The 25,017-nt window shown below is 37.0% G+C and overlaps 1 long non-coding RNA gene across 2 annotated transcripts in view; it reads left to right on the plus strand.

The window, feature by feature from the left end:
* LOC133543337 (uncharacterized) overlaps nucleotides 1-25,017 on the plus strand; it is a 100,500-nt gene that overhangs the window by 7 nt on the left and 75,476 nt on the right. For both annotated transcript variants that reach the window (XR_009804354.1, XR_009804355.1), the window contains exons 1-2: nucleotides 1-154; nucleotides 18,720-18,819. The exon at nucleotides 1-154 is cut by the window's left edge and continues 7 nt beyond it. This is a non-coding gene — a long non-coding RNA (uncharacterized LOC133543337). The remainder of the gene's footprint in view (nucleotides 155-18,719; nucleotides 18,820-25,017) is intronic.

Genomic DNA, 25,017 nt, shown 5'->3' on the forward strand with positions numbered 1-25,017 from the left:
AGAAAGCTGCACCTCCACGTCGCGCACACTCTCCTGGCTCGAACGTGGTGATGCTGGATGCTAAAAAGCTAAGTTTAACTCTGGACATTGAGGCACATTCAAATGCTGAAGGGACGTAATTCTGATGGATTTTACCCAATAACGTGACGGACATGTAAGTAATATTTATGTTTTTAATAACGTTAACACTTAAGGCAATGTCACGGTGGCGCGCATTAGGTGTTTAATGACGAGTGGGTTTGTATATGTGCGAGTTTTAGTAGAGCGATGGGGACATTTTCCCCTTTGATGCGTGTGCGTGTGCGTGTGCGTGTGCGTGTGCGTGTGCGTGCGTGTGTGTGTGTGTGTGTGTGTGTGTGTGTGTGTGTGACCTGCCAGACGTCATTGTGATGCTAATGAGTGACAGCACGTTGTTGAACTTGACTTTTTTCTTTTTCTTTTTCTTTTTGTCTCTTGCACATGGGAATTAATGGTGGGATTTTTTTTTTATTGTTATTATTATTATTTATCCCCGAGGCTTCAGTCTGACTTTAATATATTTGTATTTTTGTCCCATGGCACTTTGAAGTTTGTTTTATTTTTTGCGGTATAGAATTAGAGTTGTATGTGTGTTAAGAAGAGAAAAACCTAAAAAAAAAAAAAAAAAAAAGACAGCATTCAAATACAAGCCAATAGCTACAGGACTGTCTCAGAAAATCAGAAAATTTTGATAAAGTCCTTTATTTTCTGTAATGCAACGAAAAACATGAACATGCCATACATTCTGGATTCATTACACATCAACTGAAATTTTGCAATCCTTTTATTATTTTAATATTGCTGATTATGGCATACCGTTTTATTACTTGGTCTGAGGAAATATTAATTTTTTTAGATAGAATTTTTGAGTTGTCTTAAACTGTATGCCATAATCAGCAATATTAAAACAATAAAAGGCTTGCAATATTTCAGTTGATGTCTAATGAATCCAGAATGTATGACATTACAGCATGACAGAAAATAAAGGACTTTATCACAATATTCTAATTTTCTGAGACAGTCCCTTTATATGTGTCAGTATTTACCAAATCCAAGATATATATTTTTTCCCTACTTCTAAATTATTCTATAGTGGCTTTTTAAAATGTGTACTAGCATTATTTCAACAAAACATGCACATTATGTGTCTTTCTCTTTATTGGGAGTGCAACAGGTGCAGGCCTGTATTAATTGCACTATAGTGAACTGTATTTTACATTATTTGTTTGTTATTTGCAACATTTTAACGAAAATATAATCAAATAGGAATCATATTTCTAAACTTTTGTCAAAGAAAAAAAAATACTGTCCATCCAGTTAAGAAGAGTGCAGTTTCGTTTTTGGTGATTCAATTTCAAAGAGGTCTAATATTTGAATGCTTTCATTAAAACATGCTCTTATATTTTTGCATCGTTACGGCTAGTTTATAGATGAACACATTTTGTGTTGGAAAATATGACATTATTTATTTTTTTCGGATCCAAATTACAGAGCTAGATTTCAGCACCATGGACAGTGGTCGTTTAGTTCTATAAAGAATGACAACACTCAGTTTTAGACGTTTTTTACATGCTAGTAGCAATTATTTTAATTATGGAAAACCAAAACGCTGCTTTATTTAAGGCGTGGATCACGCTTTATATACTGATTATTTGATGTAATGTGACGTAGGGTGCGTATATATCTCGTTCAGTTTTAAATAGATTTTTTTCACTATGAATATTTCATAAAGGCCTATATTTTTTGTTCCAAATAGCTTGTATGGAACTGGCAACATTTAAATAATTATATTTAACTATGTGTAAATGACTGTGATGTGTTAACATTTAATTATATTTTCAGCTTTTAATGAACACTTGAAAACATGTACAAACCCACATAGTTTCTCCAACATAAAAATGCCTTTTTGAGCCTTATTTTTTTTTTTTATTGAATGTGCTTGCTCTTTATTACAGGCTTTTCTACTGCTCACTAGTGTTACCATATCTGAGTTATTGTGTAGAAATAGGGGGAAATAACTACAAAAGCACACTTCATTTATTAACGGTGTACAAAAAAGATCAGTTAGAATAAATACACAATGTTGGATAGAGAGAACATGCAAACCCTTTATCCATTGAATAAATAATACTGAAATTCCACGACATAGTGCATTTGCAAACAGCTAAAATTATACACAAAGCAAACTGTAGTCTGCTATACCCAAGAATGTACATCAATTCTCCTAAACAAAAGAGGATGAATATAATCTTAGAGAAATTTGTCATTTAAAAACATTTGTACGCACGTACAACACTTAAGACCTTCAGTATATCTGTATGTGGAATTAAATTATGGAATGGATTAAGTAAATAAATCAAACAATGTACTAATATGATCCACTTCAAGAAACTCTTCAAACTTAGTGTTTACAAAGTACAAAGAAGAAGAACCATAATAAACATTCTGAATTTATTTCATCCATCCATTCATTTTCAAGATAATCTTACTCATCTGACCATATGAAATATAACTTACTTCACCAATTATTGTTTATTTATTTATTTTTATTATTATTACTGATGGAGTTTATTGTGAATAAATTGAGAACAGGAAGTGAACACAAATTTTAGCAGCTGCTATGTAAAGGAAAAGGAGTATAGGATTAAATAACCTCTGCTTCTTCCTACTCCTTGTCAAACATGTTGAATAGAGAAACTGGAAATTGTTATGTATCTTGTATGCATGCATGTTCCAAATACACTCAAAACATTACTGAGGAGATAATGTGAGGATTCGAATTAGTGTGTTTAATTGTAAAGTTGTTTTCTCTCTGCATATTCATCGGGAGGTAATATCAACACTCTTTTAGTGAGTACGGAATTGTCTGGAGATGTCTCGTCCCCATAACTGAAAAATGTATATTTATTGTCCATATGTCCACCATCCTCAAGGCCTCCTGTATATTTCCTCCCTAAAGCGTGGCTCGTCTTCCACGCGCTTTGTTGCAGGTACCCCACCCTCATGTGTCATTTGTTTTTTAATGTAGCTGCATTTCATTTATTTATTTATTTATTTTAAACCTAGCACACATTGGAAAGTGCGTTTCGTTGTGAGGAGTTTTGTCTTTTTAATCATGTTTGCACTATTCATGCACCACGGGAGTCACCGGCTATTACGACTGTCTAAGGCCGGGGAGGGAGGCTCCTTGCCCGGACTTGAGGTCAGAAACTACCCGCTCTATATGGAAGTCTACTGAAACTTTTTTTTTTTTTTTGGTTTACCAGCATCATGCAAGACAAAATAACAATATATAAACATTTTTAGAAAATGTGTATTTTTAATCTACTTATGACTCTAATCAGGGGCGCCGAAAGGGGGGGGGGGGGGGGGGGGGGTAGAGGAGACAGATTCTAGGGGCCCATGATGGAGGGGGGCCCAGAGAGGCCCTTAATGATGAAATTATAATACAGAGGGGCCCTGTAAAGATTCTTTTCATGGGGCCCAAAATCTCTAGCGGCGCCCTTGACTCTAATACTTTACACCAGTGGTCCCCAACCGTTTTGTAGCTGTTTTGTAACGCTTGATAATTTGTCCCTTTGTCATGAAAAGGGGAGGTTTTTTGGGTTGGTGCACTAATTGTAAGGGTATGTTGTGTGTTTTATGTTGTTTTAATAAAAAAAATAAAAAATAAAAATAAAAATTAGAAAACATAATAAAACATTATTCTGCGGCCCGGTACCAATCGAGCCGCGGCCCGGTGGTTGGGGACCACAGCTTTACACTATATACAATAGTTTGGGCATGATTAGAGCTGTTGCGTTTTCTTCTATGATGTGTTGACTTTTATTTATTAGGTATTATTTAACAGAGCACTCTTGTTTGTTGCGATTGTTTAAAGACAACGCGTGGAAACATGAAATATACGTCATATTATGTTTGTGTGTGTGTGTGAGACAAATGAGTGTGACGTCATCAGCATCACCTTGGACATGCTCCACGTGGGCAACTCGTGCCCTGGTGATGACGCCACCGATGATGTCACCTGCGATTCCTCGTTTTTGTACTAACCCCCCTTTTATTCGTGCAGGTTGTCATAAAGTCGTGTCCTAATAGTCGTCTTTGAACGCCGCGTGATGCTTCAAGTGGGAGTGGGAGGGAGAGCTGCGGGAGAGAGAGGGGAAGGGATGGGGGCGGGGGGGCGCAATGGCGCTCTCCATGTGACCACCACCGCCACGCAGCAAGCCCTGGCGCCGGCGGCTCCTTTAAGAGATGTGGGTTAGTTTTTCTCTTTGGTTATCTAGCTGTATGAGTTTATGCAATATCATAAAGCTAGAGAACCGAATGTAGAAACTAATCCCGCGGTCGTCACGCCCCGCCATGCGAGGGAGGAATGGAAGCAGCGATGATGGAGGGATGGAGGGATCGCATTGGAGAAGATACGACTCCTTTTTTTTTTTACCTCCCCATTCACGGAGTCCCGTTTTTTGGATGTGTTTTTGTAAACCGGTGGGACCTGGACTTGGAGCGCCGCTGCAAAATACCCCAAAAGGGGGATTATGGCGCCATTCTGTGCGTGCCTGCACGCCGTGCAGGGGAGAGGTGACACACGTGGAGGAGGTGCTTCATGCAGGATCGTGCATGCATTTTTATTATTCCATCCATTGTGTCTTGTTTCATGCTAGAAGTGAAATGTACAGGGATGTTTGCCAAGAATTGCGTCTGATTGGAGCACATGGTGCCAGTCACGTGCTCCACCCACCAAGCCACTCACGGTCAAATCCATTGAACCTAGAAAAAGGCCATAGATCAGGGGTCACCAATCTTTTTGAAACCAAAAGCTATACTTCTTGGGTACTGATTAATGCAAAGGGCTCCCAGTTTGATACACACTTAAAGGCCTACTGAAATTAGATTTTCTTATTTAAACGGGGATAGCAGGTCGATTCTATGTGTCACACTTGATCATTTCGCGATATTGCCATATTTTTGCTGAAAGGATTTAGTAGAGAACATCCACGATAAAGTTAGCAACTGTCGGTGTTAAGAGAAAAGCCCTGCCTCTACTTGAAGTCGCGGACGATGACGTCACAAGTGTGGGGGCTCCTCACATATTCACATTGTTTTTATTGGGAGCCTCCAACAAAAAGTGCTATTCGGACCGAGAAAACGACAATTTCCCCATTAATTTGAGCGAGGATGAAAAATTTGTGAGGATATTGATAGCGACGGACTAGAAAAAAAAATGCGATTGCATTGGGATGGATTCCGATGTTTTTAGACACATTTACTAGGATAATTCTGGGAAATCCCTTATCTTTCTATTGTGTTGCTAGTGTTTTAGTGAGTTAAATATTACCTGATAGTCGGAGAGGTGTGTCCACGGGTGTGTTGACACCAATGTCTCAGGGAAGTCGACGGCAGCTTCATGGACGGGCCAAGCTTAGTTTTTTTCCGGGAAGAAGCGACTTTTTAACCACAATTTTCTCACCGAAACCTGCTGGTTGACATTTGGTCTGGATTCATGTTTGCTTGATTGACCGTGCTCCAATCCATAGTAAATTTTCAGCCCTGGGAATTTTAAACAAGGAATCACCGTGTGTTTGTGTGGCTAAAGGCTAAAGCTTCCCAGCTCCATCTTTCTACTGTGACTTCTCCAATATTAATTGAACAAATTGCAAAAGATTCAGCAACACAGATCTCCAAAATACTGTGTAATTTTGCGGTTAAAGCAGACGACTTTTAGCTGTGTGTGTGCGCAGCGCTCATACTTCCTAAAAACGCGTGACGTCTTGCGTACACGTCATCATTACACTACATTTTCAAGACGAAACTCCCGGGAAATTTAAAATTGGAATTTAGTAAACTAAAAAAGCCGTAATGTTAATATTTCATCATTGATATATAAACTATCAGACTGCGTGGTGGGTAGTAGTGGGTTTCAGTAGGCCTTTAAACAAATTGCCAGAAATAGCCAATTTGCTTAATTTACCTTTAATAAATACATCTTATATATAAAAAAAAAAGGTATTTCCGTCTGTCCTTCCGTCGTACATTTTTTTTCCTTTTACGGAAGGTTTTTGTTTTTTTAGAATTTTGATGACATGTTAGGTTAAAATCCAATCCGCACTTTGATATAATATATAACAAATTGGTCCAAGCTTTATTTCTAACAAAGACAAATCATTATTTCTTCTAGATTTTCCAGAACAAAAATTTTCAAAGAAATTCAAAAGACTTTGAAATAAGATTTTAAATTGATTCTAAAGTTTTTGTAGATTTCCCAGTATAATTTTTTTGAATTTTAATCATAATAATTTTGAAGAAACATTTCACAAAATATTCTTTGTTGAAAAAACAGAAGCTAAAATTAATAATTAAATTAAAATGTATCCATTCTTTACAATAAAAAAAATAAATTTACTTGAACATTGATTTAAATTGTCAGGAATAAAGAGGAAGAAATTTAAAAGGTAAAAAGTTATGTCATTTAAAATCCTAAAATCCTTTTTAAAGTTGTTTCTTTTCTCTAAAATTGTCTTTCTGAAAGTTATAGGAAGCAAAGTAAAAAAGATTAATGAATTTATTTAAACAAGTGAAGACAAAGGTTTTAAAATATTTTCTTGGATTTTCAAATTCTATTTGAGTTTTGTCTCTCTTAGAATTAAAAATGTCGAGTAAAGCGAGGCCAGCTTGCTAATAAATAAATACAATTTAAAAAAATAGAGGCATCTCACTGGTAAGTGCTGCTATTCGAGCTATTTTTAGAACAGGCCAGCAGGCTACTCATCTGGTCCTTACGGGCGACCTGGTGCTCGCGGGCACCGGGTTGGTGACCCCTGCCATAGATGCACTTCCTTACTCTTGATATTGCAGTTTATTGGGAAATTCTAGTTTTGCCTGCTGTCTAGATTGTTTTAACATCCATAACAGGGGTAGGGAACCTATGGCTCTAGAGCAGTCGTTCTTAACCAGGGTTCGATCGAACCCTAGGGGTTCGGTGAGTCGACCTCAGGGGTCCGGCCGAGGTCAAAAAACACCCGACTCTTTGTGTAAATACAAACTTCTCCCTTTTGGCATAGTATGGATACGGCAACAGCTGATTGATTTGCAGGTGTGTAATTTGTTGTGAGTTTATGCACTGTCTTAGTTTTGTTGTTTGAACTAGGTGATGTTCATGCACGGTAGATTTTGTGCACCAGTAAAAAAACATGGTAACACTATATGGGGAACATATTCACCATTAATTAGTTGCTTATTAACATGCAAATTAGTAACATCCATCCATTTCTACCGCATATTCCCTATTGGCTCTTAACTAGTAATTAAGTACTAATTAATGCCTTATTCGGCATGGCCTTATTATAACCCCAACACTCTAACACTGACCCTAACCCTAATCAAATAACTCTAAATGACGTTTTTATTACTTAGAATATGTTCCCCTAGTGTACAAATAACTCTAAATTAAGTCTTTGTTACTTAGAATATGTTCCCCGTACTAAAGTGTTACCAAAAACATACAACTTTGTCTTGAATTTGAAAAAAAACCCAACATTTTATTATCCACTAAAGAAGGGTTCGGTGAATGCGTATATGAAACTGGTGGGGTTCGGTACCTCCAACAAGGTTAAGAACCACTGCTCTAGAGCCAGTTGTGGCTCTTTTGATTACTGCATCTGGGTCACAGATAATCTTAGCTGAAATTACTTAACAAGATAAGTAATTGATTATTCCGCTGGTAATCGCAGTGTTAAAAAAAACGTTGAAAATATAAAACATTCTCATGGATTTTAATCCATTGTCCGTTTTCTACCGCACCAGTTCAAGAAGTCGCATTAATGGTAAGATGTATTTTATTTATTTTTGGTTAGCTTCAGAATAACAATGTTATTAAAAATAATGAGAGACTTATTATACTCTAAAAATGTTGGTCTTACTTAAAAATGCATGCATTTAGTTATATTCAGTGTAGGGCTGGGCGATATTGGCTTTTATTAATATCGCAACATTTTCATGCCATATCGATTTACGATATATATCTTGATATTTTTCCTTAGCCTTGAATGAACACTCGATGCATATAATCACAGCAGTATGATGTCTACATTAAAATATTATTCTTCATACTGCATTAATATATGCTACTTTTAAACTTTCATGCACAGAGGGAAATCACAACTAAGTTAATTGACCAAAACTGTATTTATTAAATACTCCCAATTCTCTCGTGCATGACTTTTTAAATGAAAGAACACATCAGTAGTGCTTCTACCTTTTGTAGTAACACTTCTGCTGCATACTTTGCATATTGCTGTTGTCTGCTAAATATCTTCCCGCTTGAAACCAAACCACTGCCAGATTATGGACTACCTGCTGTTTTTTTGGGCATTAATTGTTCTTCCTCCATTTGTGATCAGTTTTGCATGTTCTCTCTCTTGTAATGTCAACTCAACTCGCTCCGCTCTGCTTGCGCCACCTGCCTCAGCTAACGTTAGCCATGCTGCTATCTCTCTGCTCGGCGAGAGCGTATGACGCTACACGCGCGACAGTATGTGACATATGTAAGAAGGCGGGCTTGTTTTACGTCTAAGAAAGAGTGAGAAACGCCTGTAGTGTAATGCCTGCAGCGAAAAGCAACTGCGTGAGAACGTATACTCGAATATTACGATAGTCATTTTCTATATCGCACAGAGACAAATCCGCGATATATCGTTTATATCGATATATCGCCCAGCCCTAATTCAGTGTTAAAAAAAATATTATATGGCTCTCACGGAAATACATTTTAAAATATTTGGCTTTCATGGCTCTCTCAGCCAAAAAGGTTCCCGACCCCTGATCTATAATATCATCTCTGCATCTTGTTGTGCATGTGATACAGTGAAGTATTCTAGGTTTATGCAAGGTCCATAGTACTCAGTTAAATTAACATGTTTTGTCCTTGCATTGCTAAATAAATGAGCAGTATGTACGCAAAGCTTAATTTCTTGCATGCGATGCTTTTAAGGTGCCTTGCCATAATGTGAATCTATCCAGGGAGTCAAACCTGCATGAGGCTCAGGCTCCTTTATGGAGGACACCGTCCAAATCACTCCTTAACATAGCATCCATGCGACGTTATGTCATATATATACTATTGCTGGTGTGGGTGTCTGTGAGTGATGTACAGGAGCAGATTCTGGAGGCAAGATTAGAGAGGCTGGGGTCATGCAGCGCCACCTTCTTTTTTAATGATGCTGCCTATCATCTGAGGCTGAAAAGTAGCTCTTGCTGGTTCTACTCTGGGTGTTATTGTGTTATAAGGACCCGTTTGAATTTTAAACACTCTATACAGCCCATTTGCTTCTTTAGAGATACACCTTTACCATTGACAATTATGTATATTGTGACACTGTAGCATCATCTCAGTGAGCCACATCGTTTAATATAGCTGTTATAATAGAATCTGCGATGAGGTGGCGACTTGTCCAGGGTGTACCCTGCCTTCCGCCCGATTGTAGCTGAGATAGGCGCCAGCGCCCCCCGCGACCCCGAAAGGGAATAAGCGGTAGAAAATGGATGGATGGATGGATGTTATAATAGAATATATAGCTGTTATTTTATAATATGTAGTTAGCCAAGCGAGTGCTTTAGCTAATGTTAGATTTTCATTATGTACCTCACTCTTTGATAATGTAGTATGAAGAGAGGCAAGTATTCACACTTATCATACTTAACGTGTAAATTCAGATGTTGACACTATTAGTATTGAAAAAATATTGGCAGTCATTATTCCACAAAAATAGTGTGGAAGACAAACACCAAGGTTTTTGTCAAAATGTGCAAATGGCCAAAAAAATGCTTTGACATTAGGGCTGTGAATCTATGGGTGTCCCACGATTCGATTCAATATCGATTCTTGGGGTCACGATTCAATACTATATCGATTTTTTTTTAATTCGTTTTGATTCTCGATTCAAAAACGATGTTTTTCCGATTCAAAACATGCAATACATAGGATTTCAGCAGGATCTACCCCAGTCTGCTGACATGCTAGCAGAGTAGTAGATTAAAAAAAAAGGCTTTTATAATTGTAAAGGACAATGTTTTATCAACTGATTGCAATAAGGTAAATTTGTTTTAACTATTAAAAGAACCAAAAATATGACTTATTTTATCTTTGTGAAAATATTGGACACTGTGTGTTGTCGAGCTTGAGATGCGATGCAAGTGTAAGCCACTGTGACACTATTGTTCTTTTTCTTTTTTTTTTTTACAAATGTCTAATGATATTTTTTATTTTTACAAATGTCTAATGATAATGTTAATGAGGGATTTGTAATCACTGCTATGCTGAAATTATAACTAATATTGATACTGTTGTTGATAATATTCAATTTTGTTTCACTACTTTTGGTTTGTTTTGTGTCGTGTTTGTGTCTCCTCTCAATTGCTCTGTTTATTGCAGTTCTGAGTGTTGGTGGGTCAGGTTTGGTTTTGGAATTGGATTGCATTGTTATGGTATTGCTGTGTAGTGGTTTGTTGGATTGATAAAAAAAAAAAATAGATTTTTTTAAAAATGAGAATCGATTCTGAATCACACAACGTAAACGATTCGATTCGTGTTCGAATCGATTTTATCCCACACCCCTATTTGACATGCATGACGTTAATGAGAATGCTGTCAGTGCTGACAGAAATAGGGTTATGTTAAAAATAATGTGACGAGTCCATGGTGTTGTTCATAGAAACGTGTAGAGAAAAGCATCCATACTTACCCTGCATGAATATCTGAATTCAGTGACACAAGCATTCACACTCATCACTACTGTTATTTCCCGTTAAAAACATAATAGACAAGGTTTTAACCCCAAAATGTCATCCAAAAATGTGTTATCTAAAAATCATCCAGTAACACCAATGTTATGTAATATATAAATTACGTTAGGTCAGAAAAAAAACAAGACAGAAAAAACACAGGCTATTTCATCCCAACAAGCCTGTTTCGCAGGTTTCCCTGCTCTTCAGGGGATTTTGTATTGAGCACTGTATAATGGATAAACCACAGAAACTTTAACAATAAAATATTATGCTTTTAGAAATCACCTTGCGCGTATTTCACCTATATAGTGCCATAAAGTAATATGTTCAGACTTAAAGGCCTACTGAAACCCACTACTACCGACCACGCAGTCTGATAGTTTATATATCAATGATGAAATCTTAACATTGCAACACATGCCAATACGGCCTTTTTAGTTTACTAAATTGCAATTTTAAATTTCCAGGGACTTTTTTCCTGAAAACATCGCATAATGATGACGTGTTCGCGTGACGTCACGGGCTGCTGCGTACACACACAGCTAAAAGTCGTCTGCTTTAACGGCATAATTACACGGTATTTTGGACATCTGTGTTGCTGAATCTTTTGCAATTTGTTCAATTAATAATGGAGAAGTCAAAGTAGAAAGAGGGAGTTGGGTAGCTTTAGCCTTTAGCCACACAAACACATGGTGATTCCTTGTTTAAAATTCACGGAGGTGAAGCTTTAGTATGGATCACAGCTGACATGGATCCCGACTACATGTCAACCAGCAGGTTTCGGTGAGAAAATTGTGGTTAAAAAGTCGCCTCTTACCGGATATCAGCTGAGCTTGTGCCTCCCGAACAGCTGCCGTCGACTTCCCTGAGTCACTGCGCGTCAACACACGGCCGTGGATGTACACTTCCGACTATCGGGTACTGTTAAACTAACTAAAACACTAAAGATAAGGGATTTTCAAGAATTATCCTACTAAATGTCTCTAAAAACATGAATCAGTCTCAATGCAACGCGATTGCAATCACGTTTTTTTTTTAACTTGTTTTTTTTTTCTCCGTCGCTTTCAATATCCTCAAACACAAATCTTTCATCCTGGCTCAAATTAATGGGGAAATTGTCGTTTTCTCGGTCTGAATAGCTAAATAGCTGTTTTTGTTGGAGGCTCCCGTTAAAATCAATGTGAATATATGAGGAGCCCTCAACATGTGACGTCATCGTCTGCTACTTCCGGTAGAGGCAGGGCTTTTCTCCAGTTGCGAACTTTATCGTGGATGTTCTCTACTAAATCCTTTCAGCAAAAATATGGCAATATTGTGAAATGATCAAGTATGACACATAGAATGGACCTGCTATCCCCGTTTAAATAATAAAATCTCACTTCAGTAGGCTTTTAAATGGAATGTATTATGCAAAACATTTTCTTACCTATTACTACCTGCATGCTTTTTGTGTGTTTGGATGCTTTTGTGTGTTTGGGATCTGCATGAATTCCAAAAATTTTAAAATCAAACCATGGAGTCATTGCGCAGCTTTTCATAAAACAATCTTGCCTTTGTGCTTCCTCCAACCCAGAGGAAGTATATATTTGTATAATGTCGCCATGCGTTTATCTCCATATATGGTATAGCGATGTACCCAAAGAGCTTTGCACAAGTCAGTAATTTCCCTTCTCTCCAGCTTGTTATGGGGCAGATTGTCTCGTACATGCACATGCTCCCTTTGCTGTTGCCCTTTTTAACACAGAGTAGTGTATTTCAAAGTGGAAGATTGTCTCGCACATGCACATGAACCCTTTGCTGTTGCCCTTTGTACCACAAAGTAGTGTATAGTTCGAACTGTCAAGTGCTACAAATTACAACGTGGCTGACAAGAAGACAGTCGAAGTTCAGTTTCAATTTATTTGGAACATGCATATACGACACAATGTAATGCATCACACATTTCCAGTTGTTTCATTACTGCACGCCTGAAATGTAGTAGGAAGAAGCAGAGCTTATTTAATCTTGCCCCTTTTCATTTATACTATATAGAATTTTATCCAATTTCCTCGTTCTCTGTAAAAGAACAGTGAACAAATAAATAATAAATATACCATAGTAAGCAGACAAATATAGTAAGCAGACAAATATTAAATACATAACTAATCTTTGTCTCAATAAAAAAAAAGGGTTCAGAATGTTCATAATTCTTGTTCTTTGTACTTTGTGAACACTTGTAGTTTGAACAGTCTCTTAAACTTAATCAAATTGGTGCTTCGTTTGATTTCTTTGCTTAATCCATTCCATAATTTAATTCCACATACAGATATGCAAAAGGTTTTAAGTAATGTACGAGCATAAAAATGATTTCAATTAGATTTTTCTCTAAGGTAAATAAGAGCATCCTGAAGAGACTGTCGTTTCAAATTAGATTTTTCTCTTAGTAAATAAGAGCATCCTGAAATAATTGTCGATTTGAAGATCTGTAAAACATAATCTATGTAAAATTCTGACCAAAAAACCAACCATTACTTGTCCAGGGTGTACCCCGCCTTCCGCCCGATTGTAGCTGAGATAGGCACCAGCGGCCCCCGCGACCCCAAAGGGAATAAGCGGTAGAACATGGATGGATGGACACTTGTTATATAAAGTAGACAACAAATTAGTGTTTTAGGTGTAAAAAAAAATCATAATTTGACCTCTTTATCAAAAAAAACTTAAACAACATTTTTGGACAAGTGATTTCTAAAGATTTAAGACAATCTCATTGCTATAAACATAAAACATTATGCTGTGGAATTACCAAAATATATTGTATTTAAATATCAAGTTTTTAATAATTTGATCAATAAAAAGGTGTTTTAATGTGTGTGCTTTTGTTCTTTAAAGGGATTATTGCAACATCCAGCTAACACAATTATGGCACCATTTAATTTGACATGACTATTTATGCGATGACTACACACACACACACACACTGTTTGTCCAGTTGTGGTAGAAATGAATGCCTTGCTGAGGGGGTAATAAATGGGGTGCACATAGGAGGGGGAAGAGAAAGGGGGTTGGGGGCGGCTTTGAGATTGAAATTCAGTCTGGCGAGTGACGGAGAGGCAGGCAAGCAAGCAGGCAGGCTAGACGTCGGCGTTCTGGCATTAATATATGTCTGTCTGGGCCCTCTTCAGGCCCTCAGCACCAGATGGAGTCTGGTCTGTTCCAACAACACCTGCCATGGTGCATTGTCTCCATCGGTCAACTTACTTTATGTCTGCTTTTAACCATTTTTATTGCCGTCTGATTTTGCATTCTTAGGCCTTCCATAGACCATTGTGATAAAGATGTTCAGACTGTATTCAGCCATCAGTTCTATTATCTTACTTGAGCTTTTCCTGTCCTGCTGCAGTTCGAAACGACCATCCTATCTTATACTGGATGGCAAACTGTGTGTGTGTAGGTATTTGTACATCTCTTGCTGAAATCTTAGAGCAGCAGTTTCCTAAATGTATGCAAAAATCTTATTATACAGTTTATCATAATCTTAAATGTTTACTTTGACATTGTAATTTTTTTTAGAATTGTATAGCGGGCCAGATAGATGCTCTCGTGGGCGGGATTGGCCCAAGGGCCGCATGTTGCCCCTATGTGTCAGTGCCTTTTTCCCACTGCAAAGTACAATAAACACAAAAATATGTTGTTGTATGGAAGCATCTTCAAGGCCTCAATGCAGAGTCTAATGGAGGACTGCCTCCTTTTTCAAAGAAAATAGGAGACATAATGTTAAATTACAATATTGTTTTACATCCGGATGATTACATTTTTCTTTTTATATCGTGACTAATCTTATAAATTTATGACTTTTGTCTCTTAATATTGTAACAGTTTTCTCTTATTATTACATGTTTTACTTTAAAACAATTTTTTTTAAAACAACATTGGATTATGTTTTTCTCTTAATATTATTAAATCATTCTCGTAAAATATTTTTTTCCTCAGTGTTGTAAAATTATGACATTTTTTCTCAAGAGAGCACAATCTTTTCTGTGATATTAATACGTAACTTATGTAAAATTTTTACTTTTTTCCCATAAAATCACAAAGTTGTTCTGAGTTTTAGAAATTTAAATTGCGATTATTTTTTCCATTCGGACGATTACATTTTTCTCTTAATATTATGACTCTATTCTTGTAAATTTACAGTATGACTTTTGTCTTCTAAGATTACAAAGTTTTTCTCTTAATATTATAAGTTGTTTCTCCATAAAAATGTAAAAATAAAATGACCATCGAATTGTTTTTCTCTTAAAATTATGAAATTATTCTCGTAAAATATGTTCTTTCCCAGTAAGATGGACAAGCAGTAGAACATGAATGGATGAAATATTACAATGTTTAATCTTTTTTTTTTTACAACATCTATGTTGTAAAATTATGAATTTTTTTCTCAAAAGATAGCATTTTCTGTAAATATTATTACTTTTGTCATGTAAAATTGTAACTTTTTTCCAAATAAATCACAAAGTTGTCCTCTTATTTTTAGGTATTTAAATTACGATTATTTTTCCATTCGGACGATTACATTTTTCTCTTAATATTATGACTCTATTCTTGTAAACGTATGACTTTTGTGTCTTAAAATTTCAAAGTTTTTCTCTGAATATTATAAATTGTTTCCCCGTAAAAAATGTAAAAAACCATCGGAATATGTTTTTCTCTTAATATTGTGGCATTGTTCTCGTAAAATATGTTCTTTCCCAGTAAGATGGACAAGCAGTAGAAAATGGATGGATGGAAGATTACAATGTTTTTATCTCCTAATATTACAACTTTTATATTGCAAAATTATGAATTTTTTTCTCAAAAGATCACAGCATTTTCTGTTAATTTTATCACTTCAGTCCTGTAAAATTTTAACTTGTTTCCCATAAAATCATGTTTTTCTTTTAAAAAGAGACATTAAAAAAAATGGTAAATGGGTTATACTTGTATTGCGCTTTTCTACTTTCAAGGTACTCAAAGCGCTTTGACACTATTTTCACATTCACCCATTCACACACACATTCACACATTGACGGCGGGAGCTGCCATGCAAAGCGCTAACCACGACCCATCAGGAGCAAGGGTGAAGTGTCTTGCTCAAGGACACACAGATGTGTCTTGGTTGGTAGAAGCTGGGGATTGAACCAGGAACCCTGAGGTTGCTGGCACGGCCACTCTCCCAACTGCACCATGCTGCGTGAATTTAAATTATGATTAATTTTTCCATTCGGACGATTACATTTTTCTCTTATTATTACGATTCTATTCTTGTAAATTTATGACTTTTGTCTCTTAAGATTACAAAGTTTTTCTCTTAATATTATAACTTGTTTCCCCGTCACAAATGTAACCCCCCCCCCCCCCCCAAAAAACACCGGATTATGTTTTTCTGTTAATATTATGACATTATTCTCGTAAAATATTTCCCCCCTGTAAAATTACAATGCTTTATCTCTTGATATTACGACTTTTATGTTGTAAAATTATGAAATTTTTTCTCAAAAGATCACAACATTTTCTGTAAATATTATTTAAGTCCTGTAAAACTAACTTTTTTTCCAATAAAATCACAACGTTTTTCTCATAGTATTATTAATTTAAATTACGATTATTTTTTCCATCCAGGCGATTACATTTTTCTCCTAATATTATGACTCTATTCTTGTAAATTTATGACTTTTGTTTCTGAAGATTAAGTTTTTTCTCTTAATATTATAACTTTTTTCCTTGTAAAAAATATTAAAAAAAACATCGGATTATGTTTTTCTTTTAATATTTTGACATTATTCTCGTAAAATATTTTTTTCCCGCTGTAAGATTACAATGTTTTATCTCCTACTATTACAACTTTATTATCGTAAAATTGTGACATTTTTTCTCATAAGATCACAATATTTTCCTCTTATTATGACCTTTTTCCTCATAAAATTGCAACTCTTTCTCTGTAAGATTACAAACTTTAAAAAAAAATAATAATGGGATAGGTTGATTGGCAACACTAAATTGGCCCTAGTGTGTGAATGTGAGTGTGAATGTTGTCTGTCTGTCTGTGTTGGCCCTGTGATGAGGTGGCGACTTGTCCAGAGTGTACATCGCCTTCCGCTTGAATGCAGCTGAGATAGGCTCCAGCACCCCCCGCGACCCCGAACGGGACAAGCGGTAAAAAAATGCATGGATGGATGGATGGATGTTAATTTCAGAAACCCATTTGAGATGACAGTTGCCCTTTGTTCCAACTTTTGGCACTTTTTTGAATATTCCATTAATTTTCTTTCATCATTTTAACCTTGAACTGCATGTATATATTTATCCAAACTGCATGTATATATTTATCCAAACCTTTTTTTTTGTCAATTTATGAATTCCGTAGGTCTGGTAGCCTAGCAACAGCCTCTGACCCATGCAAAGGAATGAAAGGGAAAGTATTTGAAAGGCTGACAAGCCGACTTAAATCCGCAAAGGGCGTCAGATTTTCGGTGGATGTAATCTCGCAGTACTTTGTGTAATCGCTTGTGAAGTGCGCCGCTGGTGTGTTTGCCTGCCTGTGTGTGTGTGTGTGTGTGTGTGTGTGTGTGTGTGTGTGTGTGTGTGTGTAAAAGAGTGAGAGCGAGCGAGATTGCAATTCTGAAGATTACGTTTTTTCTCTTAATATTGGCAGCTGATAGAAGAAATGAAAGAAGCATTTAAAACAGGGGTCTCAGACACGCGGGCCAGTTGCGGCCCGCGAGACGTTATTTTGCGGCCCCCACCTTAATATGAAAGTCTGAGGTTAGTGCCGCCCGCGAGTTTTATATGAATGGCGCTTGACAGCGTTGTGTTATTTGGCTGCAAAATAGCTCTTTCAACATTCTGGGTTGCCTATCCCTGCATTAGTGGAAAAGCGGAAAATGAATGGAAGCGACAGAGATGTTGCCATGGAGACGAGGGTTTTCTTACTGCCCAGCTGCAGTCACACCGCGACACATGTCCGTCAGTAATAACAGTCCCCGATAACCTGGACCAATTCAAACCGTTATTTGTAGAGATGTCCGATAATATCGGCCGATACATTTTTTAAAATGTAATATCGGAAATTATCGGAATTGGTTTCAAGAAGTAAAATTAATGACATTTTAAAACGCCGCTGTACGGAGTGGTACAGAGCGCAAATAAACCTTAAAGAATCTGCCTTTGCGTGCTGGCCCAGTCACATAATATCTACAGCTTTTCACACACACAAGTGAATGCAAATCATACTTGGTCAACAACCATACACGTCACAGTGAGGGTGGCTGTACAAACAACTTTAATACTGTTACAAATATGCGCCACACTGTGAACCCACACCAAAAAAGAATGACAAACACATTTCAAGAGAACATCTGCACCGTAACACAACACAACAAATACCCAGATCCCCTTGCAGCAGTAACTCTTCCGGGACGCTACAATATTTTCCTTTCTTTCGGCCCAGCCTCACCCAGACTCTGTATCCAGTGGCCCCCAGGTGAAATTAGTTTGAGACCCCTGATTTAAAACGTCAAAAGATGGTCACGTCCTTTTTCTTTCTTTTTTTTCAAAGTAAAATATAGTCACTGGAAACTTCATTATGTACACCTACACATTTTAGATTCAGGACGACTGCAGAAAGATGATGTGTGTTTGTACCATTGAAAAACACTGTATTTACGTTAACCTAAAGTGGTTTATTGCTGTTTTTACACAACAATAGACTGGGAGTTACGAAGGAAATTAATTATAAGTCATACTATCCGACATTGAATATTCAGCAACCCTCTAGTTTCTTGTGTGTTAAGGCAAATCTCACTAAGCAGTAAGAGACTGTGGCTACAAATTTTTAGACTTAAGGTATATCTTAAAAAAATGACCTTTTTTTTGATACAAGTACTTTTGTTGTTGTTTTGCAGGTATAAGGCACACATGTATATCATCAGCTGTCGGAAGTCCCGCAAACAGGAGAGGATGTATGACTCGCCCACATGGCTGCTTTACCTGCACACTGTTCAGGTGAGACAATAAACTCAAGAAAAATATGAATGCAACACTCTTGTTTTTGCTCCCATTTTTCATGACCTAAACTCAAAGATAATCTATTTTTTTCAATGTGCACAAAAAGTGTATTTCTGTCAAAGATTGTTGTCAAATCTGTCTATATCCCTGTTAGTGAGCACTTCTCATTTGCTGGGGTAGACCGGCTGTTAAGGTTGTACGGTATACCAGTATTAGTATAGTACCGCGATACTCCATCCATCCATTTTCTACCACTTATTCCCTTTGGGGTCGCGGGGGGCGCTGGTGCCTATCTCAGCTACAATCGGGCGGAAGGCAGGGTACACCCTGGCCAAGTTACCATCTCATCGCAGTACCGCGACACTAATGAATCATATTCAGTACTATACCGCCTCTGAAAAGTACCGGTCCGCCCAATTTGTGGTATCATCCAAAACTAATGTAAAGTACCAAAACAAGAGAAGAATACGTGATTTTTAAATTTTAACAGAAGTGTAGATAGAACATGTTAAAAAAAAAAGTAAGCAGATATTAACAGTAGAGGCAGTGAAGTGAATTATATGTATATAGCACTTTTCTCTAGTAACTCAAAGCGCTTTACATAGTGAAACCCAATATCTAAGTTACATTTAAACCAATTAGGGTGGCACTGGGAGCAGGTGGGTAAAGTGTCTTACCCAAGGACACAACGGCAGTGACTAGGATGGAAGAAGCTGGGATTGAACCTGGGACCCTCAAGTTGCTGGCATGGCCAAACGAGCTATACCGCCCGAAAGGAACAATTTATTTTCTACCACTTGCCCTTAATAATTTTGACAAAAATAATAGAATGATAAATGACACAATATGTTACTGCATATGTCAGCAGCTAAATTAGGAGCCTTTGTTTGTTTACTTACTAATAAAAGACAAGTTGTCTTGTATGTTTACTATTTTATTTAAGGACAAACTTGCAATGAGAAACATACATTTAATGTACCATAAGATTTTTTTGTTAAAATAAAGCCAATAATGCAATTTTTTGTGGTCCCCTTTATTTAGAAAAGTACCAAAAAGTACCGAAAAGTATCTAAATAATTTTGGTACCGTTACCAAAATATCGGGACAATACTACTGGCTATACTTCACAGTTGTGGCGTATCCAGATGCATGATTATTGCACAGGTGTGCCCTAGGTTGCCACTACCGCGGGGCAACCCAAAATGCTCAGGTTGTCGCTAAGCACAATGCCAAAGATGTCGCAAGAGTGTAAAGAGCGTGCAATAGGCACGCTGACTCCAATGTTTATTTCACATTTGGCCTCATCTCCACGTGTGTCAGATAATTTAGCTGCACAACCGGCCTCACAACTGCAAACCATGTCTTTTATAATGGCCGAGGGAAGTAACAATAAGAAATTGTCATGTCACAGTTACCGTGACCCAAAAAAACACAGTTATCATTATTTTTACAGTATTCTTATGTGCTCAAAAAGTATATCGGATATATTCTGACCAAGTTTTTTTCAAAACAAAACAAAAAAATCCATCCATCCATTCATTTTCTTCCGCTTATTCCCTTTTGGGGTCGCGGGGGGCGCTGGCGCCTATCTCAGCTACAATCGGGCAGAAGTCGGGCTACACCCTGGACAAGTCGTCACCTCATCGCAGGGCCAACACAGATAGACAGACAACATTCACACTCACACTAGGGACCATTTAGTGTTGCCAATCAACCTATCCCCAGGTGCATGTCTTTGGAGGTGGGAGGGGCCTATCCCCAGGTGCATGTCTTTGGAGGTGGGAGGCGCCTATTCCCAGGTGCATGTCTTTGGAGGTGGGAGGAAGCCAATGTCCCATTCCAAAAATGAATGACTCCCATTTTCAATATTATTACAAATATAACGGTTGTCAACCATAATGTTATTATTAATATTAATAATGTAAAGTAGATATGGCGTACATCACAGGTGTCAAAGTCAAGGGCCGCCACAATAGTGTGTGTCAATAAAGTATACTCATTCTTTCTGTTTGACATGAAAACATGCAGTTGCATATCTTTTTAAGTTTTGTAGTATCTAATAATAAACATGTAATATACAATGTATCGAAATGTAAATAAACACTTAAAAATCTACTTGACCTATATTAACGATGACAATAGTTGAAGGTCAGTCACCAGGATTTTATAGTAAAAAACAAGTGATGATGTAAAAAAATAATAATAATAAATATTTAAATAAAAATTAAATAAAAAATACAAATACACACTGTTACAAACCTACTATTTTGCATGTTTTGTGTATATGCTTCACTGATGTTTTAGTCTTTATATTTTTTATATATTATATTTTTAATCGCTAAGCATTTTTTGGTCTATTTAAATATTGGTTTGTACTGTAGCACTTTTGTATTTTTTGAATGAAAAGTGTGTAACAAATAAAATCTGTTATTATTTATTTTTCTGGCAGGCCTTGTGGCACTCTACTCTCGTCAGCATCGTAAAAGCACCTTTGTCTTGTATTCCTCTGAGTAAAGAACGATCATTCTGTACAAGTAATTTCCAGATACCAATATTTTGGTACCCGTACCAAAATGTAATTCGGTACTTTTCAGTACTTTTGGATACTTTTCTAAATAAAGGGGACCACACAAAATTGCATTATTGGCTTTATTTCAACAAAACATCTTACGGTACATTAAACATATGTTTCTTATTGCAAGTTTGTCCTTAAATAAAATAGTGAACATACAAGACAACTTGTCTTTTATTAGTAATTCAACAAACAAAGGCTCCTAATTTAGCTGCTGACATATGCAGTAACATATTGTGTTAGTTTCCATTCTAGTATTTTGTCAACATTATTAAGGACAAGTGGGAGAAAATGAATTATTGATCTACTTGTTCATTGACTATTAATATCTGCTTACTATCTCTTTCAACATGTTCTATCTACACTTCTGTTAAAATGTAAAAATCACTTATTTTTCTGTTGTTTGGATGCTTTACATTAGTTTTGGATGATACCACAAATTTGGGTATCAATCCGATACTAAAGTGGTTACAGGACGATACATTGGTCATATTCAAAGTCCTTATGTGTCCAAAGATATATTTCCTGAGTTTATAAACATAATATAGATTTTTTTAAAATGAAAAAATATTTTGTGCTGCTAAAAAATATCGATGTAATCATAGTAATATCGACTAGATACACTCCTGTAGTTTGTATCATCACAGTGGATGTTAGGTGGAGATCCGCCAATGGTGTTCGTTTGCATTGTGACGCTGGTAAGCTACGGTGTGTAGTGAAGCATGTTTAGCTATTCCTCGTCCTGCAGGGATGATACTTGTAAGAAATTCACTTTATTTGTCGCCATGGAGGCGAGGATTCGTGATTTAGAAGTAACTACAACACTGCAGACTGCGGATGGACTTTAGCTGCTAGCTAGCTAGCAATGTCTTAAAGCAAATCTTCCTGAGGGCATTTCAGTGTTATAACTTCACCTTTATTGTTAGTTTTTAAGCCGAACTGCATCCGTTCTCCCTTTTCTGTGTACTCAATGCGTCTGCTTGTACGTACTCTGTGATCGTGCGCTGCCAAACATGCTCGTCTGCTTGTAAACCCAACAATGACATGACGTGACGACTACAGGACGACAGGGGGTGGGTGGGTGGTGGACCGGTACTTTTTAGAGGCGGTATAGTACCGAATATGATTTATTCTTACCAATACCGGTATATTGTACAATCCTACTCTGTACTAAGAAATCAGAGATTGTAAGTGCAACGTACACAATTGAATAGCTTAAATGCTAAGACAGCAATATGTGTAAAAGTTTAGACTGGCACATGTTGTTTCTTAATGGGTAAAGACGTTAACATCCCTTGTATTCATATCAGCATTTAAATTAGCCAGCGGGTGCCAGTCAGTCTTGAGTTTATCAAGGTGCAGTCAGTTTTTCGATCGTTCTAATTTAAAACCAACCGTCAGGAGTTCTATCGTAGTTATCATAAACACAATGTATAGTTACATCCTGAGTGTGGCCTTTATATTATGGCCAACCTAAGGCACAGCTGTGCAATAACCATGCTCGCTAATAATCATCTTCATATGTCACAGTTGTAAGACGCATGGATTTGATCTTCAAATGAGATGGGCTCACTAATGCAGATTTTAACAAATTTGTGAACTACAGCAGTACCTCAACTTACAAGCTCAGTTCGTTCGGTGACCGAGTTCGTTAGTCTAAACGCTTCGATCTCAAATCAACGTAGCCCATTGAAATCAATTGAAATTAGGTATGTCCGATAATATCGGAGTGCCGATATTATCGTGCAATAAATGCTTTAATATGTAATATCGGAAATTATTGGTATCTGTTTCAAAATTACCGTAATCGGTTTCATAAAGAAAATTGTATGACTTTATAAAACGCCGCTGTGTACACGGACTTAAGGAGAAGTTCAGAGCGCCAATAAACCTTAAAGGCACTGCCTTTGCGTGCCGGCCCAGTCTACGGGTTTTCACACACACGAGTGAATTCAAGGCATACTTGATCAAAAGTCATACAGGTCACACTGAGGGTGGCCGTATAAACAACTTTAACACTATTACAAATATGCGCCACACTGTGAACCCACACCAAACAAGAATGACGATCAAATTTCGGGACAACATCCGCACCGTAACACAACATAAACACAACAGAACAAATACCCAGAACCCTTTGCAGCACTAACACTTCCGGGACGCTACAATATACACCCCCCGCCTATCCCCTACCAGCCCACCTCAACCCCAACCCCGCCCACCTCAACCTCCTCATGCTCTCTGAGGGAGAGCACTTCCCAAATTTCAAGCTGCTGTTTTGAGGCATGTTAAAAATAATAATGCACTTTGTGACTTCAATAATAAATATGGCACTGCCATGTTGGCATTTTTTTCCATAACTTGATTTGATTTATTTTGGAAAACCTTGTTCCTTTGTTTAATGCATCCAGTGGGGCATCACAACAAAATTAGGCATAATAATGTGTTAAGTCCACGACTGTATGTATTGGTATTGGTTGATATCGGAATCGGTAATTAAGAGTTGGGCAATTTCGGAATATCGGATATCGGCAAAAAAGCCATTATCGGACATCTTTAGATGTCTAAGATTAACCAGCTGCATGGACCGAAAATTACTCTTTTTTTTTTTTATCTTGCATTTTGTCAGCTCTTTTTTGCAGTGTGCAACATTGTTAAAAAAAATCTACTAACATATCAACAGTACAATTTACTGCTTTTTCTTTGTTTTTAACTTTTAACTGGAATCGACTGTTTATTTCGAACATGGATACAATGTCAGCATGTTACATCACATATTACACATTTTCATTGTCCGAAAAGAAGTAAGAAGAAGCAAAGTGATTTTGATCCTACCTACAGTTACTTGTAGAACTTATTTTCACAGCTAATAAATTTGACTTAACACAGTTTTTATTTACTTGGACATCCACATTTTTCAGTACTTTGCCTCCTCAAAAGGCAAACATCCCACTTTTTAAACATTCCTATCTGTTAACCAAAACTTACTCTAAATTGCCTTTAATAGCAAGTGACAATTTTGTAACTCCCTTTGGCTTCCGTCTGATGATGAGGGTGGTACTTTTAAAGGGGAGCATTATCACAATTTCAAAAGGGTTAAAAACAATAAAAATCAGTTCCCAGTGACTTGTTGTATTTTTTGAAGTTTTTTTCAAAATTTTACCGGTCCCTGAATATCGCTAAAGAAAGCTTTAAAGTGCCTTTTTTTCGCTCTCTGCGAAGACACTATCCATTTTCCTGTGACGTCACACAGTGCTGCCAATACAAACAAACAATGGCGAATAGCACAGCAAGATATAGCGACATTAGCTCGGATTCAGACTCGGATTTCAGCGGCTTAGGCGATTCATGTTTTGAAACGAATGGTTGGAGTATGAAAGTATTGAAGAAACTGGAGCTATTGAGCGAATAGCTATTGACACTAGTCATAGCCATAGCATGGCCGAATAGCTGCGTTAGCATCGCCGATAAAATTTGCGGACCAAACGAACAGGACTTTCGTATCTTGTGACACTGGAGCAACTTAAATCCGTCGATTGGTAAGTGTTTTTTCCGCATTAAATGTGGGTGGAAGTAAACGTAATATAGTTGCAAATGCATCTGCAGGTTATCCATACATCTCT

The sequence above is a fragment of the Nerophis ophidion genome, linkage group LG26, assembly GCF_033978795.1.
Source record: "Nerophis ophidion isolate RoL-2023_Sa linkage group LG26, RoL_Noph_v1.0, whole genome shotgun sequence".
Classification (NCBI taxonomy): Eukaryota; Metazoa; Chordata; class Actinopteri; order Syngnathiformes; family Syngnathidae; genus Nerophis; species Nerophis ophidion.